Below are 8,468 nucleotides of genomic sequence, written 5' to 3'. Positions count from 1 at the left end.
CGATAAAGGCAAACAGAGTCCTAGCAGCCCCCAGTCTGCCTGGGCTTGCACAGGAGACACCCTGGAAGACAGAGGGCCAGAGGGTACGGGGACACACTCGACATCAAGCTTTACAGACTAGAACTTGAACTCAAGCCACTTAGAGCTTCAGTGGCCCGGGCTTAGGAGGGATGGAGCCATTGGTGTTGAGAGTTCTTAGGGTAGACAGCAGTGTGCCGGGTCCCTAAAGCTGTATCTCATAAAGCTGGGGTCCCCCACGTTACTGAGCCCCCAGATGTATCTGTATCCAGCAGGAACTCTGCCTCGTATTCTATCCTGTCTGCTCCAGGGAGTAGCCTTCTCTGGCTAACACCCTTGGTCTTCCTACCCTCTCCCTCGGCCAGCACCCCTATGGATCGGGCGTGAGTCTCTTCAATGGTCCACGCTGACATCCAGGGCTTAGGATCACCAGTATTTCATTCTGATTACAAAATTTTTTCCACATTGCAACACAAGCCCCACACGAGATTGATCTCTTCCCTCCCCTGTCACCATTTCTCAAGTCTTGTTTTTACATTGATTTCATCCCGGCAGATTTATTTCAAGTGAATCCAAGCAGACTTCCTCTTTGACTTAATTCAATCTTACGGGAAACGAGCCTCCGAGTGCATTTGGAAAGCTCTGACCCTGGAGTTGTCTTTTAAGCTCCAAGAATACAGTTTTTCCTTATTTTTCCTTCTGCGGCACCCGACCCAAGTCTACTCCTGTGTGCCCTTTTGGTTCGATTCTTTGAGTCTAGAGTCGTGGAAATGATTTCTTTCTGCCTCGAGATCTGTGAAGGTCTATAAACTGGAGAGAGACGGGTTGTAGAGAGAGCTCAGGGTCCTAGGAAACTTGTGAACCTGCCTGGCCTTTCATGACATTTCACAGAGCTACCCATAAGTCTTTGTGGTTCTAGTTAGATCGTTCCACAAGCAAACCAGCCCACAACCTAGTGGCTTAAAGCAATAGCATTCACTTATTTTAGGTAGGGTGAGTTTTTCCCATGATCCAACAGGCTCTCCAGCTAGATGATTTGCATATCTGGAGGAGACAGGTAGCCGCCTGTACGGCCTTTAGCTTTGGGACTTCCCCAGTGTCCTGGGACAATCCTCTGCATCAAGAACATGTAGGATGGGATGTACTATAGTGGACATCTTTGGAGAATCAACTCCACTGTGATTTACTCTCTGGCCATTTACATCTATCCTGCAGATAGATATATCAACTCCCTAAGTTGTAGCACCGTGTCTAATTAGAAGTCCAGGATCTCATTGTCTAGATCCAGTGCATGTGCTCATAGGTTTCTTGGGTTTATTCGGTTCTTTAAGAATGGCTCCTTGGAAGCTGTTTCTCTCTGCCTGAACATCTGTGAAGAGCTATGAACTGCTGAAGAAGCAAGTAATCTGATGACCACAGATGACCACCCAACACACGATAGTGGGACAAGTGGAGGGTAGCCACTGAAGACGCTCACTCAAGAAGGGAGAAACGGAGGCACACGGCATTAGCCACGGCAGTTCTAATCCAGCCAGCACATGCTGCCAGTGCCTTGACTAGGGATCAGTACTGATGCCTGGGAGTTTGCACGGTGCCCTCTGGGTACTTAGTGCTTCCCGTGAGATCCTCCTTCCTTTTCTAGTAACTGTGTTTGCAGTGGAGTGGTTTTTTCCACCTGGAAAGTAGGAGTAGAAGTTGGGGACCCAGGGATCTCTTTTCATTTTGTATTGTCTCTCTATCCCTTTCAGTTCAAGCTGATACAATTCTTTGAAAAAATGATGTTTTGTACATGAGTAAATCCATACCATTAGATAAAAAAGACACCTGCAAATTGATGAGCAAAGTCCTCTACTTAAGGCTCCGTGGGACAATGCCTTAAGAGTTTTAGATAGAGTGCATAGACTGGGAAACGTGTCCTTAACACCTCACTGCCTTTCTTGTCTGTTTCGGGGTTTTATGAGGCACCACCTTACATCTTTCTGATAGCTTCACAGAGAATCTTAGAGACACACCATGAGTTTGATCTTCTCCTAGAAGCTATTTCTTAACTTGAGGAGAATAGTTTGTGGTATTTTTTAAGATTTATTTATTTATTTGAAAGAGTTACACACAGAGAGAAGGAGAGGCAGAGAAAGAGAGAGAGAGAGAGAAAGAGGTCTTCCATCCACTGGTTCACTCCCCAGTTGACCGCAACGGCTGGAGCTGCAACAATCCGGAGCCCGGAGCCAGGAGCCAGGAGCTTCTTCCGGGTCTCCCACACAGGTGCAGGGGCCCAAAGACTTGGACCATCTTCTACTGCTTTCCCAGACCACAGCAGAGAGCTGGATTGGAAGTGGAGCAGTTGGGTCTCGAACCAGTGCCCACATGGGATGCCGGCGCTTCAGGCCAGGGCGTTAACCTGCTATGCCACAGCGCCGGCCCGGAGGAGAATACTTTGTTAACTGAAGAAGTTGGAAGGAAGTTTTATATATTTTAAACCCAGAAAATCCCAAGTTATTTATTCTCCTCTAGATTTCGGTTAGTAACTGAGAAATCCTTCTTGAAGCTCATTTCTCTCCCTTTGCATTTCACTGAAGCCAGTGAGGAGAAAGTAGGTGACACTTCCCACAGTCTACCCAGAAATCTCCTAGCTGGAGCTCTAAGCTTGTCAGATGCATTTCCGGTTTTTCTACATTCCTGCAGATACTCCCAGACTTTCTCCCACTGCATAACCAGCCCCCTTTGCACTGGCCTCCCGTCCTATTTTCCCTGCTTTCCTTTAAGTCTTCACCAGCCTCTTCAAGTCCATCAGCTAGGCCCAGTCCCAAAGCCGGTAGCTTGTTTTAGGTTTTGATTTAACAACAAACTACAGGCCGGCGCCGCGGCTCACTAGGCTAATCCTCGGCCTTGCAGCGCCAGCACACGGGGTTCTAGTCCCGGTCGGGGCGCCGGATTCTGTCCCAGTTGCCCCTCTTCCAGGCCAGCTCTCTGCTGTGGCCAGGGAGTGCAGTGGAGGATGGCCAAGTCCTTGGGCCCTGCACCCCATGGGAGACCAGGAGAAGCACCTGGCTCCTGCCATCGGATCAGCACCGTGTGCCAGCCGTGGCGGCCATTGGAGGGTAAACCAAAGGCAAAGGAAGACCTTTCTCTCTGTCTCTCTCTCTCACTGTCCACTCTGTCTGAAAAAAAAAAAAACAAAAAAAAAAAACTACTCCCAAAATAGCATCCTCTTATCTATTGCTTCATAACAAACCATTCCAAAGCCCAGTGGCTTCAAACAGTCATCCTTGATTTACTTCACCATGTGCCCTTGGAGCAAGGCTGGTGGAAGAGAATCATCTCTGCTCTTGTGTCGCCAGTGAGAGCAGCTTGACTGGTGATTTGGGAACCACATTCAAGATGGTCTCTCTGGGCTGGTGTCATGCTACAGTGGGTTAGGCAGCTGCTGGCAATGCAGACGTCCCAGGTCGGAGCACTGGTTCAAGTCTTGGCTGCTCTGCTTCCAGTCCAGCTCCCTGCGAATGCGCCTGGGAAGACAGTAGAAGTTAACCCAAGTGCTTGGGTCCTGGCCACCCACATGAGAGACCTGGATGGAGTTCCCAGATCTGCCTTCTGCTTGGCCCCAGACCTGAACTTTGTGGGCATTCGGGGAGTTAACCAGTGGAAGGAAGAGTTCTCTCTCTCTCTCTTTTCCCTCCCTCCCTCCTCCCTTCTCTGTGTTGCTCTTCCTTTTAAATAAAATAAATAAATAAATAAATAAATAAATCCTTGAAAACAAAATGGCTAACTTACATGCAACAAATAGGTCTCATTGGTTGGTTGCTCAGCCAGAGCTGGGTGTAGGATCCTCAGTTCCTCTCCACACCAGCTATTCCATGGCTGCTTGGCTTCTACATAGCAACATAGTTGGATTCCAAGAATGAGCACAGAGAGTAAGAGAGAAGAATATGGAATTTTTAAAACGGTGTTATTTTAGAGGCAGAGAGATGACCTTCTCTGGTTTCCTGCCCCGAATGCTCGCAGCGGGCTAAGCCTGGGCTGAGCCCAAAGCGGGAGCTGGGACCTGAATCCAAACCTCTTATGTCCGTGGCAGAAACTCAGTTACTTGATTCATTTCTGCTGCCTCCCAGGGTCTACTTTAGCAAGAAGCTGGAGTCCAGAACCAGGAGATAACCCAGGGACTCCAATGTGGAATGCGGATATATTAACCAAAGTCTTAACCCCCAGGCCAAATGCCTATCCCAGTTTGGCATTTTGACAATTAGCCTCACATGGCATCGCTTACTCTGTCTGGCTGAGGCTGCCCCCATGAAGGCCCAGCCAGGCTCAGGGGTGGAGAGCATAAATCCCTCCACTCGAAGGGAAGAGCGTCAGCATCGCTCTGTCAGAACACGTGGCACGGGAAGGTTGCATGGAGAGATGATAGGCAGACGGACGGATGGATGGCAGGTAGACAGATATGGAGAGGACAGATAACCTCTGGGAAATACAGTCAGATCTGCTCAGGAAGATTCAGGAAAATGATACGTGAAAAGAGCTTCCAGGGCGCATCACCTGGTGTCTGACACTGAAGCTCAACTCGGGTGTGAGTCCTGTTGCTGGACTCCCCTGCTGTCTCATCCCTTGAGACAAGTCTGCTGCTCTCTACCTGAGAACATCCTGCACCTGTTCAGGATGCGCCACAATCTGCCATTGTCTGCCACATGGCACCCATCAGACCTGACACCCTGGCAACGCACCCTCTCTTCCCATCTGCCTGGCTGCCTTGCATTCCTCACCATATGTCTTGCACCTTCTCCTAGACTTGTACTTGTTCCGTTTACCTGCCTGAATTTCTTCTTTACCTGACTCCAAGTCGCTCAGATTCTTCAAAGATTAACTCATGTGTGAACGCTTCCAGAGAGGCTTTGAGTAGGAACTGTGTGCCAGGCCGGTGCTAAGCAATAGGCTATGACTGTGAAGGGCTTGGTGTCTGACTTCAGCAGCCGAGACTCTAGTGAGGACGCAGAGACACAGCATACAAAAGAAAAAAAAATACAATAAGCTGAGACAATTTCCAAAATGGAGATGAATATTTAGGGATTCAAGAGAAACAGCGCGAGCCACCTGGAGAAGTTAAGGAGATTTTAGAGAAGTGTTGAGCCCACACAGGAAAGGCTGAGCAGGGATTTGCTAGGCTACCAAAGCAGCAGGGGTAGACGCAGTACCAGCACAGTGATGCACACCCAGAAGTGAGACAACAGGGAGCGGGGCTGGCACTGTGGTGTACTAGGTTAAGCCTCCACCTGTGGCACCAGCGTCCCACATGGGCACCAGTTCAAGTCCCAGCTGCTCCACTTCCGATCCAGCTCTCTGCTGTGGCCTGGGAAAGCAGTGGGAGGATGGCCCAAGTCCTTGGGCCCCTGTACCCATGTGGGAGACCCAGAAGAAGATCCTGGCTCCTTGCTTCAGATGGGCCCAACTCTGGCTGTTGTGGCCATTTAGGGAGTGAACCAGTAGATGGAAGACCTCTCTCCCTATCTCTGTCTATAACTCTACTCTCAAATAAAAAATAAATAAATCTTCAAAAAGAAAAAAAAAAAAAAAAAAAAACAAGAGAGCTGGACTGGGACTTGTCTCTGTTTCTGCTCTGAGAGTTGTGTTCCTCTAGTAGACTGTATGGGATACACACGCAGCAAAACACAGGAGTCCAGAAAGTGATGTGGTTTCATGGGGAACCACATGTGACACTTACATGCAGTGCCATGGCTCCATCAGCTGCTTTGGTTCAGTTGAATCTGTAGAAGGCTGTCACTCAAAATGACCTCATTCCATTTTGATTAAATGTAGAGAAGGTTGTCGCTCAAAATAAGCTCTGGCCACTAACTCTTGGGTCACCCCAAGCTTGTAGCACAATTATTCCTCCAGTGACTACCAGATAGGATAGAGATGGAGAAGGAGGCCCTGGCTGGCATCAGCAGCCGGGCGAAGCACCGGCTGGATGCTCACCACATACAACACTGGTTAGAGTCCCACATAGGCAAAGCTAGCAGAGAACAGCAAACAGAGAAGAGATTTTATGGCAGTATTTCCCTGTACTCTCTCTTTTCTTGGAGCTGAACTTTTCTTACCCAGAAATGAAAGCATTGCAGTGAAAAGTAGAGTCTGTGGGGACCGGCGCCGTGGCTCACTAGGTTAATCCTTCTGCCTGCGGTGCCGGCATCCCATATGGGTGCTGGTTCTAATCCCGGTTGCCCCCTCTCCAGTCCACCTCTCTGTTGTAGCCCGGGAGGGCAGTGGAGGATGGCCCAAGTGCTTGGGCCCCTGCACCTGCATGGGAGACCAGGAAGAAGCACCTGGCTTGTGGCTTCGGATGGGCGCAGCGTGGTCCGTAGTGGTCATTTGGGGGGTGAACCAACGGAAGGAAGACCTGTCTCTCTCTCTCTCTCTCTCTCTCTCTCTCTCACTGTCTAACTCTGCCTGTCAAAAAATAAATAAATAAATATAAAAAAGATCAGTTGTAAGGACAAAACATGCAGTCATAGCAACTCTCCCATTAGACCTCAAAGAAGGGAGCCAAAGAATTATAAACAAACCAACCCCCGCAGTTCCCAGTGCCCTTGCACAGCCCACCATGTCACAGATATCTGCACCCAGCTCCCACCAAGTGCAAGGAGAGCAGCTGAGGATCCAGCTGAGCAGTCTGGAGGACAGCTTTACAGTTTCCTTACAAATCCACATTTTGCCTATAATGTTTTATTTAAAATTATACTGATTGCCTTTCATATTGTGATCTATGCCTCTTATTTTAACATAGAAACTATTTCTTCTCCAGGAAGATTCACGCGCCGGGAAAGGTATGGCGGCACCTGGTGATTCTACTAACATTCTGGGACAATTCCACCTCCCTTACAGTCGTGTGGAAAAGATGATGAGCTTCTCCTGTGGCAGGTAGTCATCAAGCAGAGAAGTGTGGTTACAACGCTCATCATTGTTTGATAATGAGGTCCTAACACCAAGCTATGGGGGATGACAAAACAATTCCCCTCCTTGGGGTAAACATTTCTCCTGCTGGTTTAGATGCCTACATCTAGGGGCTGGCGGTGTGGCGTGGTGGGCCAAGCCGCTGCCTGCAGTGCCAGCAACCCATATGGATTTAGTCCCACCTGTTCTTCTGATCCATCTCTCTGCTATGGCCTTGGAAAGCAGTGGGAGACAGCCTAGTCTTTGGCCCCTGCACCCACGTGGGAGACCTGGAAGAAGTTCTTGGCTCCTGGCTTCAGATCAGCACAGCTCCAGCCATTGTAGCCAGTTGGGAAGTGAACCAGTGGATAGAAGATTCTCTCTCTCTCTCTGCCTCTCAAGTAAATAAATAAAATCTTTAAAAAAAAAAAAAAAAGAAAAGAAGAAGAAAAGAAAAATATCTTGTCCATATTGTATATCTAAGTAGCTGGATTCCAGCTCTGGCTCTGGCTTCCAATTCCAACTTCCTGCTAACGTAGACCTGGGAAGCAGTCAGTGATGGCTCAAGTAGCTGGGTCCTGCCCCTCATGTGGGATGACTTGGACTGAGTTCCCAGCTCCAAGCTTCAGCCTGGCCCCCAGCTCTGCAGGCATCTGGAGAACAAACCCATAGAAATGCTCCACGGCCGGCGCCGTGGCTCACTAGGCTAATCCTCCTCCTGCGGCGCCGGCACGCCAGGTTCTAGTCCCGGTTGGGGCGCCGGATTCTGTCCCGGTTGCCCCTCTTCTAGTCCAGCTCTCTGCTGTGGCCAGGGAGTGCAGTGGAGGATGGCCCAAGTGCTTGGTCCCTGCACCCGCATGGGAGACCAGGATAAGTACCTGGCTCCTGCCATCAGATAAGCGCGGTGAGCCGGCTGCAGCACGCCGGCCACGGCGGCTATTGGAGGTGAAACAACGGCAAAGGAAGACCTTCCTCTCTGTCTCTCTCTCTCACTGTCCACTCTGCCTGTCAAAACACACACACACACACACACCACAGAAATGCTCACACTCTCTAACTCTTTCTCTGCCTCTCAAAATAGTTAAAATAATCATAATATGAATTCTCACCATGGGAACTTGTAACTTAAAGCCCGGGCACCTTAGTTGTTTTTTCAGAGAGAGCAATTTGAAACCACCTTCCAGAGACAGCATTTGATGCAGCTGAGTCATCGCTTGGAGCGCCCTCATCCCATGTTGGAATGAGGTTCAAGTCCCAGCTCCACTTCCACTTCTAGCTTTTTGCTCGTGTGCACGTTGGGCGGCGGTGGGTGATGGCTCAGGTTCTTGGGTCCCCACCATCCCTGTGAGAGATGTGAGTTGATTCTCGGGCTCCTGGTTTCAGCCTGGCCCAGCGCAGGTTTTGTGGGCATTTGGGAAGTGAATCCAGGCATGAAAATCTCTCTGGACCCATCTCTTTCTGTCTCTATGCCTTTCTAATCAATTATAAGATAAAATGGAAAGTAGAAACCACTTGGGGGAATGGATCAC

Source organism: Oryctolagus cuniculus, chromosome 2 (assembly GCF_964237555.1).
Source record: "Oryctolagus cuniculus chromosome 2, mOryCun1.1, whole genome shotgun sequence".
In the NCBI taxonomy this organism is placed as follows: domain Eukaryota; kingdom Metazoa; phylum Chordata; class Mammalia; order Lagomorpha; family Leporidae; genus Oryctolagus; species Oryctolagus cuniculus.
Note: the sequence above shows the minus strand (reverse complement) of the source record.